At 45.1% G+C, this 19802-nt stretch overlaps 1 protein-coding gene across 2 annotated transcripts in view; it reads left to right on the top strand.

Annotated features, from left to right (window-relative positions):
• Positions 1–16560: 16560 nt before the first annotated feature.
• Positions 16561–19802, top strand: part of ACVR1 (activin A receptor type 1) — a 103629-nt gene continuing 100387 nt past the window's right edge. Inside the window, exon 1 of one of the 2 annotated variants that reach the window (XM_038751172.1) lies at positions 16561–16696. The gene's annotated coding sequence lies outside the window, so the exon portion shown is untranslated. The remainder of the gene's footprint in view (positions 16697–19802) is intronic. The other variant, XM_038751173.1, reaches the window with a different exon arrangement.

The raw sequence follows: 19802 nt of genomic DNA, 5'->3' as shown, positions 1-19802 counted from the left end.
ATAATAATTAATAAATATTGTATTTGTTAAGCGTTTACTATGTGCCAAGCACTGTACTAAGGGCTGGGGTGGGTATAAGCAAATTGGGTTGGACACAGTCCCTGTCCCACATGGGGCTCACAGTCTCAATCCCAATACTTGCCAATCTCTTCAGTGGAAAAGCCAAGAGAATCAATCAATAATAATTATAGTAGTGATGGTATTTGTTAAGCGCTTACTATGTGCCAAGCACTGTTCTAAGCACTGGGGTAGACACAAGGTAATCAGGTTGTCCCATGTGGGGCTCACAGTCTCAATCCCCATTTTCCAGATGAGGTAACTGAGGCACAGAGAAGTGACTTGTCCAAAGTCACACAGCTGACAACTGACGGAGCCGGGATTAGAACCCATGATCTCTAACTCCCAAGCCCATGCTCTTTCCAAGCTGCTTCTCAATAAGCAGTAGTACATAATTAGCGTTTACTTTGTGCCTGAACTAATCACTTGGGAGAGACAAAACAGAACTTCTTATCTTCCTTTATCAAGAAGCAGTGTGGCTCAGTGGAAAGAGCACGGGCTTTGGAGTCAGAGGTCATGGGTTCAAATCCCGGCTCCGCCAATTGTCAGCTGTGTGACTTTGGGCAAGTCACTTCACTTCTCTGGGCCTCAGTTACCTCATCTGTAAAATGGGGATTAAGATTGTGAGCCCCATGTGGGACAAACTGATTGCCTTGTATCCCCCCCAGCGCTTAGAACAGTGCTTTGCACATAGTAAGTGCTTAACAAATACCATCGTCATCATCAAGCAGTGTGGACCAGTGTATAGAGCATTGGTCTGGGGCTCAGAAAGAGCTGAAGCTTTCTAATCCAAGCTCTGCCACTTGCCAGCTGTGTGACCTTGGGCAAATCGCTGAACTTCTCTGTGCCTCAGTTACCTCATCTGGAAAATGAGGACTAAATCCTCCTCCCTCCAATTCAGCCCTTATATGGGACAAGGACTATGTCCAACCTGATTAACTTGTATTTACTCCAGCACTTGGAACAATGCTTGACACATAGTAAGCACTTAAATACCATAACACCCCCGCAAAAACCCAGATGCTCTGATTCCCAGGTCCCTGTTCTTTCCACTACACTTGGGAAGGGGGATGAAACTAAAGCCTATTTGTCCATAGAATGTAACTGGACCTGCTGATTGTCTCCCAAGACCTGCTGCTTTGCTATAATCCCTGCAGGACTGCCTCCTTGGATACCACTTTAGTAGAGGGAGCAGAGGACTGCCGTAGGGCAAGGGACTGGGTTTTGTTATTCTTGTTGTAGTTTGTGAGCGCAGCCAAATGATGATGTTTAATTCTCCCAGGTTCCCTTCCCTGCCATCACTGCCCAGACCAGCACAACAGCTGGCTCCGTTTTTGGGTTTTTTTGTATTTGTTGGGCACCATCTCCTCTCTCTCTCATCCCCACCACAGCACTTAGGCCTCTTCTTGTGGGCAGGGGGCATATTTTTTATAGTATTCGTAAAGCACTTACTATGTGCCAGGCACTGTACTAATTGCTGCTGTAGGTACGAGCTAATCAGGTTTGACAAAGTCCGTGTCCCACGTGGAGTTCATAGTACAAATATGATTGAATGAATATCAATCCCCATCTTACAGATAAGGCAACTGAGGTACAGAGAAGTTAAATGCCTTGAGCAAGATCACAGGGTGAACAAGTGGTGGAGCCAGGATTAGAGAACCCAGGTTCTTCTGAGTCCCAGGCCATGCTCTATCCACTTAGCTGTGCTGCTTCTAACGTATCTACCAAATCTGTTATATTCAATCATTCATTCAATTGTATTATTGAGCGCTTATTGTGTGCAGAGCACTGTACTAAGTGCTTGGGAAAGTAGAATACAGTAATAACAGTGACAACCCCTGCCCACAACGAGCTCACAGTCTAGAGAAGGGGAGACAGACATCACTACAAATAAGCAGTTATCCACATGAACAGATATCAATATAATAAATTGGACTTGTAATAATTATGATGGCATTTGTTAAGTGCTTACTAACAAGGGGGATACAAGGTGATCAGGTTGTCCCACATGGGGCTCACAGTCTTAACCCCCATTTTACAGATGAGGGAACTGAGGTACAGAGAAGTTAAGTGACTTGCCCAAAGTCACACAGCTGACAAGTGGCGGATTAGAATCGATGACCAAGCCCGGGCTCTTTCCACTTAGCCACGCTGCTTCTCTGCTTGTACTTTCCCAGTCACTTAGTTATATTGCTCTGCACACAGTATAGCCTCAATAAATATGATCGATTGATTGGTTTTTAAAATCTATTGCTTCCCCCTACTTGAAATTTATTTTAATATTCATGCATTCCTTCATTCATTCAATCGTATTTATTGACCGCTTACTGAATATCCATCTCCCACTCCAAATTGTAAGCTCCTTGAGGACAGGGATCATGCCTACTATTATTATTTTTATTACTAATTCTATTGTATTATCCCATAAGCATAGTTCTCAGGTCTGCAACAAAGTGTTCAATAAATGCTACTGATCGATTGACTGATTCCTCCATTTGTTTATCTACAATAGGCTTGTGGAAAGGACTTCAACAGTCCTGCCCACTGTCCTCTTCCCTGGGGGTTGAAACTGTCTGCATGATCTTCCAATGGGAAGAGTAATTGTAAACAAGGAGAAACAATGTAAGTGTTAAACTGAGGCTTGCACGCATTTTTCAGGTGTTCTATCAAATGCTAATAAACCACTTAGATGGGTGATCAGCCTCACATCCAAGATCATTTTTTCAGGCCAATGTCTCCTAGCTTGTGCAGAGGGGTGACCCTGGAGAAAGATCCAAGCCAGTACAGAGCACAGCTGGGTTACTGAGAACCACTGGGCAAATAAGATATTGCCTGGGAGCTCTCAGAAGACCCCAGTGACTGTTGCGGGCACCTGGTCCAGACCTCACCCATTTAAAAAATTATTATTATAGTAATTACAATAATGGTATTTGTTAAGCTCTTACTATGTGCCAGGCACTCTACTAAGCGCTGGGGTGGATACAAGCAAATTGAGTTGGTCACAGTCCCTTGTTCCACGTGGGGCTCACAGTTCACCATTTTACAGATGAGTTAACTGAGGCCCAGAGAAGTGACATGATTTGCCCAAGGTCACACAGCAGACAAGTTGTGAAGCCATTTTCCATCTACTATTTTCTCAAATGTTTTCCTTTCCCACTGTGTTGAGCAGACCGGGCTGTGGACTATGAAATTTGAGGAAATCAAAGATGAACAGCATGGCCTTGTGGAAAGAGCAGAGCACTGGGAGTTGGGAGGCCTAGTATCTACCCCAGTGTTGAGTACTGTGCCCAGCAAATAGTACGTACGTAACAAATACCATAAAAAAGCACATGGGAAAATAAGCCTCTGTATACATTCAGAGTATCATTAAAGCTCTTTGATTCTTCTGTTCTTCCCGTTTCCCTGAATACTCAGTGTTAATGTGCAAAAATGTTTATGTGCAGATTTTGTCCTTGGAGCCAGAGACTATATCTCCCAGCAGTGTCTAGTACAGAGCTTTGCCTACTGTGGGTGTTAAATAAATATCAGCTGCCTGACTGCTAAGGTCTATAATAGTAATAATAATAATAATAATAATAATAATAATAATAATAATAATAATATTTGTTATCAATCCATCAATGACATTTATTGAGCACTCACTATGTGCAGAGCACTGTAATGGGCACTTGGGAGAGAACAATACAATAGAGTTGGTAGACACAATCCCTGTCCTCAAGGAATTTACATTTTAGTAGGGGAGATGCTTTAAAATAAATTACTGATAGGGGAAATGGGAGATTACAAGGATATGTTTATAAGTGCTGTGGTACTGGGGTAAATCTCAAGTGCTTTAGGAGTATAGATCCAAGTACAAAGGCACTTACTATGTGTGTCTCAAGCACTGTGCTAACCTCTTGGGCAGAAGCAATTATAATCAGAACAGACACACTCCCTGTCTCTCATAGGGGAAATGGAGGCTCCCGTGGTTTCTGCTATCATTACTATGGCATGAGTCATCTTCTGAGTTTCCCACAGGTACAGGAGATGCATTACCAAATGCAGAATGAAGCCCAGCCACTGCCCCACAATTTAAATCGTTTTCACCACTTTGCTTGGAACTCTAATTGCTTCCTAAAGGAGCTGGCTGCACACAATATGGGAGATGTGATAGGCGACCTCAATTCTGAAACAATGAAAGGATTTTGGAATCTTCTTGCAAACGATCAATTCCCAAAATGGAACCATTCACTTACACTTGACACTGTCCTGAACAGCAGGTAAGGAGATATTTAGTGCCCTTGCCTGCCTTCTACAAGCTTTTAACTTAAACCAAATTACTAATACATACACACACAGACACACAAACACACACACGCATCACGTGAATTCAGTAAATAAAATCTTGTGTTTGCATTGTAAGCAACCATTGATATTTTATGCTGCAAAGAGGGCAGAATAAAACAGGAAAATGGCACATTCAAAATCGGATAGGTGCCAAGGAGAAATCTTTGAAAAGCAGCATGCTCAGTGGATGGATCACAGATCAGAGAGTCAGAGGAGCTGGGTTCTGATTCCGGCTCTGCCAGGTACTTGCTGTGTGACCTTGGGCAAGTCACTTAACTTCTGTGTGCCTCAGTTCCCTCATCTGCAAAATGGGGAAACAATACCTGTTCTCCTTTCTACTCAGACTGTGAGCCCCATGATTATAGGGTTCTTCCCCAGCACTTAATATAGTGTTTGGCACATAGTAAGCACTTAACACCACAATTATTATTATTATCTTTAGACATGGAGGACTCCACAAGCACAAAGACCAACTAGCCAGGGGAGGTTTTCATTTAACAATAAACTTTGTCTTAGAAAGAACTTTCAGTTCACTTCAGTTCAGAAACTTTCAGATCTAGTTACGAAGACTTTAGTGAGTCAGCGATTGAGTCATAAAAGGAAGCTTTTATTAATAAGCATATTCTGCTCATTATAGAGAAATGAAAGGTTCGTAATGATTCCCTCAGTATTTAAAGAGAAGACAAAAAATAATGGTGGTAAACCCTGGCTAGTGTCCCAGAGTTAGGGGCTCTGGAGTGATATTGCAAAGGGCGGTCTCCTTTTCCCAGGCTCTGTCTGGATCCCATATGTGTAACTCGGCTCTCTGAATTACAGAATTACATCTGCATCCAAGTGAGGGGAGGAGAGAGTCTTATTTCGGCGAGAGGAAATGTGGGCCCATGAATCCTCTTTCTCAAGGAGGTGGCAATTACACCCCTAGAAATATAGTCAGTGGGAGAAGTCACATACTGAACACTGTGGAACCAAAGGGTTATTTTTGAGAAACATTACCAGGATCATCCTTTAACAAAAAAACCTCCCATATATTTAATACTTTAAACATATTTATACATTCAAAATAACCTGCACTTTTTGCTCTTAAAGAGAAAGCAGTAGCAACAACCCCGTGTTCATTAACTAACTTAATAATAACAAATGGCTCTTAAAACTTTCAGAATATACTTCCCAAGGGCACATAAAAACAAACTGAAGTTAACAAGTTAAAAAGAAAAGAAAAGGGTTTTCTCTTATAAGAAAATACCTGGGGTTAAAAAAAATCCAAATGTCAGTACTGAGGGAAACTTATAAAAGAACATATAAACCCTTTAAAAAACTTACAAACTTCCCAGGGAGCTGTGAATTGGTGACCAGCCTAGAATACAAGAGTGATTTTTAAAGCAATCCAATATCATGGACATTTAAATATATGAAAGAGTCTGAGATTTCTTTCCCATCAGTCATCAGACCGAAAGCATGGCATATTTGTTGTTATTACTGAAAGATAAGGTGGAAGTGATGGATTATTTATTTCACAAACTTCCCTGAACCACAGAAGTTCACTTCATCTCAGAACCTGGAACTTTGGTCTATGGCTGATGTACAGGCAGCCTGTAAAAACTGGAAGTTAAATCTTGGTTCTGGGAGAGTCTGAATGGAAAAGCTTTGGATTTTCCACCAGATGTGTTCACCCACATTGTTGAAATTCTCCTTCATTTTTCAGTTAATAGGTTTCTCTTCCATTTTCTATCCAAAATTACTTCCCTACATTGGCACTTTTTTCTTGCTTGAAATACAAGAAGAAATCAAGAAGGCCTCTTGGAGGAGATATGTCTTCGATAAGGCTTTGAATGGGGGGGCAGGGGGGAGAGCAATTGTCTGTCAGATTTGAGGAGGGAGGGCGTTTCAGGCCAGAGGCAGGACCTGGGCTAGGAGTCAGCGATGAGATAGGTGAGACTGAGGCACGGCAAGAAGGTTAGCACTAGAGGAGTGAAATGTGTGGGCTGGGTTGTAGAAGGACAAAAGTGAAGTGAGTTAGGAGGGGACAAGGTGGTGGAGTGCTTTGAAGACAATGGTGAGGAATTTTTGCCTGACGCAGAATTGGATGGGCAACCACTGAAGTTTTTTGAGAAACGGGGTGATGTACTGAATGTTTTTGTAGAAAAATGATCCCAGTTGCAGAGTGAAGTATGGACTGGAGTGGGGAGAGATAGGAGGCTGGGAGGTCAGCAAGGAGGCTGATACCCTAATGTGGATGTCCACCAAAGCCCCATCCTGAGGTCCATGCTTATTTCCCTTGAGAAACTCATCTTTCCCACCTCTAGTAGGATGACTCACTCCTGAATCTAACTCCCTAATCCCAACTTCCAGCCTTTAGGACATCTCTACTTGGGTGTTCTGCCAGTACCTCAAGCTTAATATGCCCCAAACCCTCCCTCCCAAATCTCCTGCTCTTTACTTTCCCTTCACTGTTGGCAACACTACCTTCCTCCCTTTCTCTGAAGCCCACAACTTTGGCATTTTCCTCAACTCCTCTGGTTCTTTCAGTTCATATTCAGCCTTTTACCAGAGCATATTCGTTTTTCCTTCACAATATCTGGGGGATCTGCCCTTCCCCCCTATTCAAACTGCCACCCTTGTGCAGGTACTTGTCATATTCCAGCTTAACTCCTAGATCAGCCCCCTCAGTGATCTCCCTGCCTCCAGTCCATACTTCACTCCACTGCCCAGATCATTTTCCTAAAAAATCATTCTGCACACATCTCTCTATTCCTCAAAAGCCTCCAATGGTTACTCATTCCTCTCCCCATCAAACAGAAACTCCAAACCAGTGGTATTAACGCCCACAGTCAACTCTCTCCTTCCTGCTTACCTATTCTCTTCTCCCACCACACCTCAGCTAAGAGGTATGGTCCTCTTTTGCTCCTCCCAAACTTTACCTACTCACTGGGCCTTGTGCTATCCAAACCCATCACTGACCACTTGCCCAGACCCTACTTCCTGTCTAGAACTCAATCAATCAAGGGCAATGATTGAGCACTAATTCCCTTCCCTTTCAAGTCCCACAGGCCAAAGATTTCCCCATCTTCAAAGCCCTTAAGTCATATAATAATGTGTCTGGTGCGATTTCATCCCCAATTAATTTCTACTCTCCCAGTTTGAATCCCCCTTGCTGCCATTTCAGCAATTCTGCCACCCCCGATCTCTGGTAACTTACACGTGATCTTACATAATTCATTACATAAGTCCTAAATCATGTATTTAACCCCTTTTTACTCTTTCCTCCTTTTTTTAATGGTATCTGTTAAGCGCTTACTATGCATCAAGAACTGTTCTAAGCGCTGGGGTGGGTACAAGTTTAACAGGTTGGAAGCAGTCCAACCCCCACATAGTCCCCAGCCCACATAGAGTTCACAGTCTAAGTAGGAGGGAGTAGGATTTAATCCCCATTTTATAGTTGAGTAAACTGAGGCAGAGAGTAATTAAGCACCTTGCCCAAGGTCACACAGCAAACAAGTGGCAGAGTCAGGATTAGAACACAGGTCATCTGACTCACAGTCCCATGCTCTTTCCCCTAGGCCTTCGTTGCTTCTCTTTAGGCCGTACTGCTTCTCTATAATTTCAGAAAGTTATTTTAGTGTCTGTCTCCCCCACTAGATTATAAATTCTTCAAGGGCAAGAATCGTGTGTACTAATGCTATTGTACTCTCCCAAGTGCTTTATATAGTGCTTTGCACATAGAAAACACTTAATACCACGATTTGCATCTTCCACCAAACCTCCTCCTTAAGAATGTGATCAAAATCCAGCCAACATCATGTGACTACACCCCACCCACAAATAACCTCTTTTATAATTCAGTACCACTTCCAATTCAGCCTTCTCATCCTTCTTTATGCAGGTGGATTTGTTACCTTTCCATTTTCTTGTTTCGGGATTTATGCCGGCAGACACTTCTGTGCTGCAGTGGTTGACATCCTCACTTGCATGTGACAGTCCTTTATGATTCAAACTTTGGCTTTTTCTATCCTGCCTCAAGGGCTCAAGGGACCACTATCAATGGTATTTGTTGAGGAGCTACTTAAGGCAAAGCACTGTTCCAAGTACCCAAGCCTCAGGCCAGAGTCCCTGAAGGGGATGAGGTTGTGGGGTTGGGATGACTAAGAGCTAAACACTCAATTGGTCCTATAATAATAATAATAATGATGACATTTATTAAGTGCTTACTATGTGCAAAGCACTGTTCTAAGCACTGGGAAGGTTACAAGGTGATCAGGTTGCCCCACGAGGGGCTCACAGTCAATCACCATTTTACAGATGAGGGAACTGAGGCACAAAGAAGTTAAGTGACTTGCCAAAGTCACACGGCTGACAGGCGGTGGAGCCGGGATTTGAACCCATGACCTCTGACTCCAAAGCCCAGGCTCTTTCCACTGAGCCACGCTGCTTCTCTGTGGAGCAGGGAGCACAGAATGGGCCGGTGCCAAGCTGGGGACCCACACAAACCCAAGATGGGAATTCAATGCCCAATAATAATAATAATAATAATAACAGTATTTGTTAAGTGCTTACTATATGCAAAGCAACTGTTCTAAGCACTGGGGGGATACAAGGTAATCAGGTTGTCCCACGTGGGGCTCGCAATCTTAATCCCCATTTTCCAGATGAGGTAACTGAGGCCCAGAGAAATGAAGTGACTTGCCCAAAGTCACACAGCTGACAAGTGGCGGAGCTGGGATTAGAACCCATGACCTCTGATTCCCAAGCCCGTGCTCTTTCCACTGAGCCACGCTGCTGGAAAAGTATATTACTTCCCCCCTCACACAATTATCCTAGGGCTCCATCCCGCCCCTGAAATGCCACTGGTGGGACCATGAGGTATCTAGTTTTTTAGCTGAGAGGCAGAGGGAAACACAACAGCCATTGTAGCTGCTGTCCCAAATCAGTCACGGGGAACCAGGACATGGAGGAAAAGACTCTCTTCTTCAGCAAGCACAACGGCCGTGGCAGCAGGAAGGAACACTTTCTAGAGCTTGTACGGTGCTGCCACGATCATCATCATCATCAATCGTATTTATTGAGCGCTTACTATGTGCAGAGCACTGTACTAAGCACTTGGGAAGCACAATGACATGGCTAGGCCACTCTAGAGACCTTCAGGATCATTTTTTTGTGGCAGCAGCTGGGCCAGACTGACTCTGCTCCCCCTCCCCGACAATTTAATCAATCAGTCAATCAATCAGGTTTTGGTGACGGCTTGGATGTGAGGGGTGAATGAGAGAGCGGAGTCGAGGATGACACCAAGGTTGCGGGCTTGTGAGACGGGAAGGATTGATTGATTGATCAATCAATCAATCACATTTATTGAGCGCTTACTGTGTTCAGAGCACTGTACTAAGCGCTTGGGAAGTACAAGTTGGCAACATATAGAGACAGTCCCTACACAACAGTGGGCTCACAGTCTAAAAGGGAAGGTGTAAGGAAACTGTGTGCCCCTTGTTGGACAGTGACTGTGTCAAGTTTGATTATCTTCTATCTCCCTGTGTTTAAATACAGTACTTGACCCCATAGTAAGAGCATTAACAAATACCACAATTATCATTATTGTTTATCAATGGGCTCTCTAAGGAAGTGGCCGTCAGAGATGGGCCATCCACCTCCCATGGAGGTAATCTCCATTTTCTTGGGCACCTCCCAAGCCCAAATGGCCTAGGAAAAGGACTGTGTTGTGGAGACAGATTGGCCTGGTGGATATGGAAAGAGCCCGGGTTCTTGGTCCATCTCTGCCACTGGCCTTGTTAGGTGTGACTTTGTCCAAGTCACTTAATCTCTCTGCACTTTACTTTCTTCACCTGCAAACTGTAAAATACCCATACTCTCTCTGTCTTGGACTGTGGGACAGGGACTCTGTCCAATCTGATTATCTCCTATCGACCCCAGAATTTGGCAGGTAGGAAGAGCTTAATAATTACCATTAAAAAAACAAAGCATAGTAGAATGTTCTTCGTTCTCCCCTTTCTGCTTTTATTCCTTCCCTTCCCTCAATTTCCCTTTTCTCTGCCCACCCCGTCTTCCCCCACCCCCTTATAATAATAATACTAATAATAGCATTTGTTAAGCGCTTACTATGTGCAAAGCACTGTTCTAAGCACTGTGGGGGGGATACAAGGTGATCAGGTTGTCCCACGGGGGCTCACAGTCTTCATCCCCATTTTACAGATGAGGTAACTGAGGCTCTGAGAAGTTAAGTGACTTGCCGAAGATCACACGGCAGACATGTGGCGGAGCTGGGATTCGAACCCATGACCTCTGACTCCAAAGCCCGTGCTCTTTCCACTGAGCCACGCTGCTTCTCCATATCTCCCTCTACTCGTTATTGTGAAATTAAACTAATTCCACAGGCCGACAGACTTTTAACTCACTTCCAAATGACTTGGATTGAAGGCCGGTGGTAGTTTTCTCTGGAACACAGGCAGCCTGAGGAAGAGAAGCACCCCAACCCCAACCAATGCAAGCTCCCTGTGGGCAAGGAATGTGTCTATTTAGTGTTGTATTGTACTGTCCCCAGCGCTTAGTACAGTGCTCTGCACACAGTAACCTTTAAATAAATATGACTGACTGAATGAATGAAAGGGCATGGTGGTGGTGGGGTTGTGTTTGTGGTGGGAAGGGTATCAATTCATGGCTCCCCAGGCCTCAAGGAATATTTGAGCAAGCAATCGGAGGGCGAGTCTTATTTCTATTAATGTCTGTCTTCCCCTCTCTAGATTGAGAGCTTGTTGTGGGCAGAGATTGTCACTCTTTATTGTTGTATTATACTTTCTCAAGTGCTTAGTCCAGTGCTCTGCACATAGTAAGCACTTAATAAACACGATTGAATGAATGAATGAATTGTACTGTCCCCAGCGCTTAGTACAATGCTCTGCACACAGTAACCTTTAAATAAATATGACTGACTGACTGAATGAATGAAAGGGCATGGTGGTGGTGGGGTTGTGTTTGTGGTGGGAAGGGTATCAATTCATGGCTCCCCAGGCCTCAAGGAATATTTGAGCAAGCAATCGGAGGGCGAGTCTTATTTCTATTAATGTCTGTCTTCCCCTCTCTAGATTGAGAGCTTGTTGTGGGCAGAGATTGTCACTCTTTATTGTTGTATTATACTTTCCCAAGTGCTTAGTCCAGTGCTCTGCACATAGTAAGCACTTAATAAATACGATTGAATGAATGAATGAAAGTTGGTTGGAGTCCCGGTGCGGTGGTCCGGAGGGGTGATTTTGCCCGCCCCAGAGCATTTATGTTTTAATCTATGAATATAGCTATAATTCCAAGTGCTTAGTACAGTGCTCTGCACCTAGTAAGCGCTCAATAAATATGATCGAATGAATGAGGCAGCATGGCTTAGTGGAAAGAGCGTGGGCTTGGGAGTCAGAGGTCATGGGTTCTAATCCCGGCTCTGCCACTTGTCAGCTGTGTGACTTAGTACATTGTTAAGCGCTTGGTACAGTACAGTGCTCTGCACACAGTAAGCACTCAATAAATACGATTGAATGAATGAATGCTCTGCACACAATAAGCACTGAATGGATGAATGAACTTCTCTGTGCCTCAGTTTCCTCCTCTGTAAAATGGGGATTAAGACTGCGAGCCCCATATGGTTGACCTTATTGAGTCATTTTTGAATAGGAGGCCTTCCCAGACTGAGCCCCTTCCTTCCTTTCCCCATCGTCCCCCTCTCCATCCCCCCATCTTACCTCCTTCCCTTCCCCACAGCACCTGTATATATGGATATATGTTTGTACATATTTATTACTCTATTTATTTATTTTACCTGTACATATCTATTCTATTTATTTTATTTTGTTAGTATGTTTGGTTTTGTTCTCTGTCTGTCTCCCCCTTTTAGACTGTGAGCCCACTGTTGGGTAGAGACTGTATATGTTGCCAACTTGTACTTCCCAAGCGCTTAGTACAGTGCTCTGCACACAGTAAGCGCTCAATAAATACAATTGATTGATTGATTGCTTGAAGCACAAAAGAACAAAATTAACAACTTGTTTACCTGGGTGATCTGTCTGCGTTTGTGTATGTGTTCACATGCCCTGGTGTTTTTTAGGGACCGTTAAGTTTTTTTGTTTCAGGAAGATTTTAGAGCCTACCCACGGAACTGAAACAATTATTGAGGTTGATGACCATCTATTTTCAGAGACCTTTTAACCAACCTGATTACCTTATATTCCCCTGCCCACCCCCAGCGATTAGAGAAGCAGCGTGGCTTAGTGGAAAGAGCCCGGGCTTGGGAGTCAGAGGTCGTGAGTTCTAATGTCTGCTCTGCCACTTGTCTGCTGTGTGACCTTGGGCAAGTCACTTAGCTTCTCTGTGCCTCAGTTACCTCATCTGTAAAATGGGGAAGAAGACTGTAAGCCCCATGTGGGACAACTGGATTACCTTGTATCTACCTCAGTGCTTAGAACAGTGCTTGGCACATAGTAAGCGCTTAACACATACCATCATCATTATTATTATTTGAACAGTGCTTGGCACATAGTAAGTGCTTAATACCATTATTATTATTATTATTATGAACGACAGGAGGAAGGAGGCCCCTTCCTCCCTGTTCAGAGGAGCAGCGTGGCTTAGTGGAAAGAGCACAGGCTTGGGAGTCAGAGGACGTGGGTTCTAATCCCAAGTCCGCCACTTGTCTGTTGCGTGACATTAGGCAAGCCACTTCTCTGTGCCTCAGTTCCCTCATCTGTAAAATGGGGATGAAGACTGTGAGCCCCACGTGGGACAACATGATTATCTTTAAAGAAGCAGCGTGGCTCAGTGGAAAGAGCCCGGGCTTGGGAGTCAGAGGTCATGGGTTCTAATCCGGCTCTGCTGCTTGTCAGCTGTGTGACTTTGGACAAGTCACTTCTCTGTGCCTCAGTGACCTCACCTGTAAAATCGGGATGAACAGTGGGAGCCCCACGTGGGGACAGCCAGATCACCTAGTATCCCCCCAGGGCTTAGAACAGTGCTTTGCATATAGTAAGCACTTAACAAATGCCATCATTATTATTATTATTCTTGGTGCCTCAGTGACCTCATCTGTAAAATGGGGAGAAATAATGATAATAATAATGGCATTTATTAAGCGCTTACTATGTGCAAAGCACTGTCCTAAGCACTAGGGAGGTTATAAGGTGATCAGGTTGTCCTTCGAGGAGCTCATAGTCTTCATGCCCATTTTACAGTTGGGGTAACTGAGGCAGAGAGATGCTAAGTGACTTGCCCAAAGTCACACAGCTGACAATTGGCGGGGCCAGGATTTGAACCCATGACCTCCGACTCCAAAGCCCGGGCTCTTTCCACTGAGTCATGCTGCTTCTCAGAAGTTAAGTGACTTGCCCAAGGTCACACAGCAGACAAGTGGCGAGGCCGGCATTAGAACCCACGACTTCTGACTCCCAAGCCTGGGCTCTTTCCACTGAGCCACTGTAAGCTCGTGAGCCCCACGTGGGACAACCTGATCACCTAGTATCCCCCCAGACCTTGGAACAGTGCTTTGCACACTGTTAGCACTTAACAAATAATAATAATAATAATGATGGCATTTTATAAGGCGCTTACTATGTGCAAAGCACTGTTCTAAGCGCTGGGGAGGTTACAAGGTGATCAGGTTGTCCCACAGGGGGCTCACAGTCTTAATCCCTATTTTCCAGATGAGGTAACTGAGGCAGAGAGAAGTTAAGTGACTTGATCAAAGTGACACATCTGACAATTGGCAGAGCCGGGATTTGAACCCCTGACCTCTGACTCCAAAGCCCATGCTCTTTCCACTGAGCTTTGCTGCTTCTCATACTATCAGCTGTGTGACTTTGGGCAAGTCACTTAACTTCTCTGTGCCTCAGTTACCTCATCTAGACTGTGAGCCCGTTGTTGCATAGGGACTGTCTCTATAGGTTGCCAAGTTCTCATAATATCAGCTGTGTGACTTTGGGCAAGTCACTTAACTTCTCTGTGCCTCAGTTACCTCATCTAGACTGTGAGCCCGTTGTTGGGTAGGGACCATCTCTATATGTTGCCAAGTTGTACTTCCCAAGTGCTTAGTCCAGTGCTCTGCACACAGTAAGCGCTCAATAAATACGATTGAATGAATGAATGAAGCTGTAAAACAGGGATTCAAACTGTGAACCCCCCCATGGGACAACCTGATAATAATAATAATAATAATGGCATTCGTTAAGCGCTTACTGTGTGCAGAGCACTGTTCTAAGTGCTGGAGAGGTTACAAGGTGATCAGGTTGTCCCACTGGGGGCTCACAGTCTTCATCCCCATTTTACAAACGAGGTAACTGAGGCCCAGAGAAGTTAAGTGAGCCCACTGTTGGGTAGGGACTGTCTCTATATGTCGCCAACTTGTACTTCCCAAGCGCTTAGTACAGTGCTCTGCACACAGTAAGCGCTCAATAAATACGATTGATTGATTGATTGATTAAGTGACTTGCCCAAAGTCACCCAGCTGACAATTGGCGGAGCTGGGATTTGAACCCCTAACCTCTGACTCCAAAGCCCGGGCTCTTTCCACTGAGCCACGCTGCTGATGGCCTTGTAACCTCCCCAGCGCTTAGAACAGTGCTTTGCACACAGTAAGCGCTTAACGGATGCCATTATTATTATTATATCGTCATTATTACCCCCCCAATATCCTCCCAGTGCTTAGAACAGTGCTTTGCACACAGTAAGCGCTTAACGAATGCCGTTATTCTTATTATATCGTCATTATTACCCCCCCAATATCCCCCCAGTGCTTAGAACAGTGCTTTGCACACAGTAAGCGCTTAACGAATGCCATTATTCTTATTATATCGTCATTATTACCCCCCCAATATCCCCCCAGTGCTTAGAACAGTGCTTTGCACACAGTAAGTGCTTAACGAATGCCATTATTATTATTATATCGTCATTATTACCCCACAATATCCCCCCCCAGTGCTTAGAACAGTGCTTTGCACATAGTAAGCACTTAACAAATACCATCATTATTATTATGTTATTATTATTATTATTATTGTTCTGGGATTCGGCGATGGGGCCGGTCCCGGGTGGGTGGTGCAGGGCGCGCAGGGGGCGCGACCCCCTTCCTTCCTCTCCCCCTCGTCCCCCTCTCCATCTCCCCCATCTTACCTCCTTCCCTTCTCCCCAGCACCTGTATATATGTATATATGTTTGTACATATTTATTACTCTATTGATCTTGTACATATCTATTCTATTTATTTTATTTTGTTAATATGTTTGGTTTTGTTCTCTGTCTCCCCCTTCTAGACTGTGAGCCCGCTGTTGGGTAGGGACTGTCCCTATACGTTGCCAACTTGGACTTCCCAAGCGCTTAGTCATCATCATCATCATCATCATCAATCGTATTTATTGAGCGCTTACTATGTGCAGAGCACCGGACTGAGCGCTTGGGGAGTACAAATGGGCAACACATAGAGACAGTCCCTACCCAACAGCGGGCTCCCAGTCTAAAAGGGGGAGACAGAGAACAAAACCAAACAGACTAACAAAATAAAATAAACAGAATAGTCCAGTGCTCTGCACCACAGTAAGTGCTCAATGAATACGATTGATTGATTGATTGATTGATTGACCCCGCGGTGGCTCGGCGCGGTCTCGCGGCCCGCCTGCAGGGGGCGCCGCCCCGCGGAGGTTCGGCGCGGCCCCGCGGCCCGCCTGCAGGGGGCGCGGCCCCGCGGCCCGCCTGCAGGGAGCGCGGGGGGCGCGGCCCCGCGGCGGTTCGGCGCGTCCCCGCGGCCCGCCCGCAGGGAGCGCGGGGGGCGCGGCCCCGCGGCCCGCCCGCAGGGGGCGCAGGGGGCGCGTCCCCGCGGCGGCTCGGCGCGGCCCGCCTGCAGGGGGCGCAGGGAGCGCGTCCCCGCGGCCCTGCCCCTTTCCCGGCTCCCTGGCTCGGCGCCGGGAGGAAATGATGTGTTGCAGGCTGGTTCATCCCAGCGGCAGGCGGGCATTGGCGGAGCTCGCTGCAGCCACTTCCTCCTCCTCCTCCTGCTGATCCCGCTCCCGCTCCCGCTCCTCGCAGCCTCTCCCGGGGGGAACTTTCCTCCTCCTCCTCCTGCTGCTCCTCCTCCGGCAGAAAGGCGCGTCCGCGGGCGGGCGGGCGGGCTGGCTCGCCCTCCCTCCCGCGCTTCCCCGCCTGGAAGTTGTCCCGTTCCCGGCGGAGCCATGTCGGGCTGAGCGCGGGGGGGGGGGACCCGGCCCGGCCCGGCCCGGCCTCCCTCCCTCCCTCCCTCCCTCCTCCCTTCCATCCTCCCGGGAGCCGCAGCCCGCCCGGACCAGAGGTGAGAATCCCGGCCTGGTCCGGTTGGGAGGGATCGGGGGGCTTCAGGGCCCCATCCTGCAATCAATCAATCAATCATATTTATTTCTTTAAATTTATTTATTTCTCTGTCTCCCCCTTTTAGACTGTGAGCCCAATGTTGGGTAGGGACTGTCTCTCTAGGTTGCCAATTTGTACTTTGCACATAGTAAGGGCTCAATAAATACGATTGATTGATTGATTACTGTGTGCAGAGCGCCGTACTAAGCGCTTGGGAAGCCCAACGGTTTCACCCCCTCTTCCCCCCTCCCTCCCTCCCTCCCTCCCTCCCTGCCGCAGCTTCCAAAACCGGGAATGGGAGCATTTGCATCCCCTCCCATTCGTTCAGTCAATCAATCCATCAATCGTATTTATTGAGCGCTTACTGTGTGCAGACCACTGTGCTAAGCGCTTGGGAAGTACAGATTGGCAACATAGACGGTCCCTACCCAACAGTGGGCTCACAGTCTAAAAGGGCGAGACAGAGAACAGAACCAAACATACTAACAAAATAAAATAAATAGAATAGATACGTACAAGTAAAATAAATAGAGTAATAAATATGTACATACATATATACAGGTTCCCCCTTCCCTCCCTCCCTCCCTGCCGCAGCTTCCAAAACGGGGAATGGGAGCATTTGCATCCTCTCCCATTCGTTCAATCAATCATTCAATCAATCGTATTTATTGAGCGCTTACTATGTGCAGAGCACTGTGCTAAGCCCTTGGGAAGTACAAATTGGCAACATAGAGAGACGGTCCCTACCCAACAGCGGGCTCGCAGTCTAAAAGGGGGAGACGGAGAACAGAACCAAACATACTAACAAAATAAAATAAATAGAATAGATATGTACAAGTAAAATAAATAAATAAATGGAGTAATAAATATGTACAAACATATATACATATATACAGGTTCCCCCTCCCCTCCCTCCCTCCCTCCCTCCTTGCCGCAGCTTCCAAAACCGGGAATGGGAGCATTTGCATCCTCTCCCATTCGTTCAATCAATCATTCAATCAATCGCATTTATTGAGCGCTTACTATGTGCAGAGCACTGTGCTAAGCGCTTGGGAGGTACAAGTTGGCAACATATATATATGTATATATATATGTACACATGTATATATGTTTGTACATATTTATTACTCTATTTATTTACTTTACTTGTACATATCTATTCTATTTATTTTATTTTGTTAGTATGTTTGGTTCTGTTCTCTGTCTCCCCCTTTTAGACTGTGAGCCCACTGTTGGGTAGGGACTGTCCCTATATGTTGCCAATTTGTACTTCCCAAGCGCTTAGTACAGTGCTCTGCACATAGTAAGCGCTCAATAAATACGATTGATGATGATGAACATATACAGTCCCTACCCAACAGCGGGCTCCCAGTCTAAAAGGGGGGAGACAGAGAACAAAACCAAACATACTAACAAAATAAAATAAATAGAATAGACAGGTACAAGTAAAATAACAAAATAAAATAGAATAGTTAGGTACAAGTAAAATAAGTAGAGTAATAAATATGTACAAACATAGTCGAGAAGCGAAGTGGCTCAGTGGAAAGAGGACGGGCCCTGGGAGCCGGAGGTCGTGGGTTCAAATCCCGGTCCCGCCGCTTGTCTGCTGTGTGACCTCTATCGATCAATCAGTCGTATTTATTGAGCGCTTACTGTGAGCAGAGCACTGTACTAAGCGCTTGGGAAGTACAAGTTGGCAACATAGAGAGACAGTCCCTACCCAACCAAGGGCAAGTCGCTTAACTTCTCAGTGACCTCGTCTGGAAAATGGGGATTAAAACCGAGCCCCCCCGTGGGACAACCTGATCACCTTGTAACAGTGAGCACAATCAGTGCTCACTCAGGACGAATGAATGCGTAATAATAATGATGACATTTATTAAGCGCTCACTATGTAGAAAGCACTGTTTTAAGCGCCGGGGAGGTTACAAAAACTGAGCTCCCCCTCGTCCCCCTCTCCATCCCCCCCGTCTTACCTCCTTCCCTTCCCCACAGCACCTGTATATATGTTTGTGCATATTAATTACTCTATTTTACTTGTACATATCTATTCTATTTGTTTCATTTTGTTAATATATTTTGTTTTGTTCTCTGTCTCCCCCTTCTAGACTGTGAGCCCACTGTTGGGTAGGGACTGTCTCTATATGTTGCCAACTGGTACTTCCCAAGCGCTTAGTACAGTGCTCTGCACACAGTAAGCGCTCAATAAATACGATTGATTGATATGTATATGTTTGTACATATTCATTACTCTATTTTACTTGTAAATATCTATTCTACTTATTTCGTTTTGTTAATATATTTGGTTTTGTTCTCTGTCTCCCCTTCTCCATCCCCCCGTCTTACCTCCTTCCCTTCCCCACAGCACCTGTATATATGTTTGTACATATTTATTACTCTATTTATTTATTTATTCTATTCTATTTATTTATTTTATTTATTTATTATTTTATCTATTCTACTTATTTCGTTTTGTTAATATATTTGGTTTTGTTCTCTGTCTCCCCCTTCTCCATCCCCCCGTCTTACCTCCTTCCCTTCCCCACAGCACCTGTGTATATGTTTGTACATATTTATTACTCTATTTATTTATTCTATTCTATTTATGTATTTTATTTATTTATTGTTTTATCTATTCTATTTATTTCATTTTGATAATATATTTGGTTTTGTTCTCTGTCTCCCCCTTCTAGACTGTGAGCCCACTGTTGGGTAGGGACTGTCTCTGTATGTTGCCAACTTGTACTTCCCAAGCGCTTAGTACAGTGCTCTGCACACAGTAAGCGCTCAATAAGTAGGATTGATTGACAACCTGATCACCTTGTAACAGTGAGCACAGTCAGCGCTCAATCAGGACGAATCAATGCGTAATAATAATGATGGCATTGATTAAGCGCTCACTATGTGGAAAGCACTGTTTTAAGCTCCGGGGAGGTTACAGAAACTGAGTTCCCCCTCGTCCCCCTCTCCATCCCCCCCATCTTACCTCCTTCCCTTCCCCATAGCACCTGTGTATATGTATATATGTTTGTACATATTTATTACTCTATTTACTTATTTATTTTACT

Source organism: Tachyglossus aculeatus, chromosome 9 (assembly GCF_015852505.1).
Source record: "Tachyglossus aculeatus isolate mTacAcu1 chromosome 9, mTacAcu1.pri, whole genome shotgun sequence".
Classification (NCBI taxonomy): Eukaryota; Metazoa; Chordata; class Mammalia; order Monotremata; family Tachyglossidae; genus Tachyglossus; species Tachyglossus aculeatus.
Note: the sequence above shows the minus strand (reverse complement) of the source record. Positions and strands in the feature narration are given on the sequence as shown.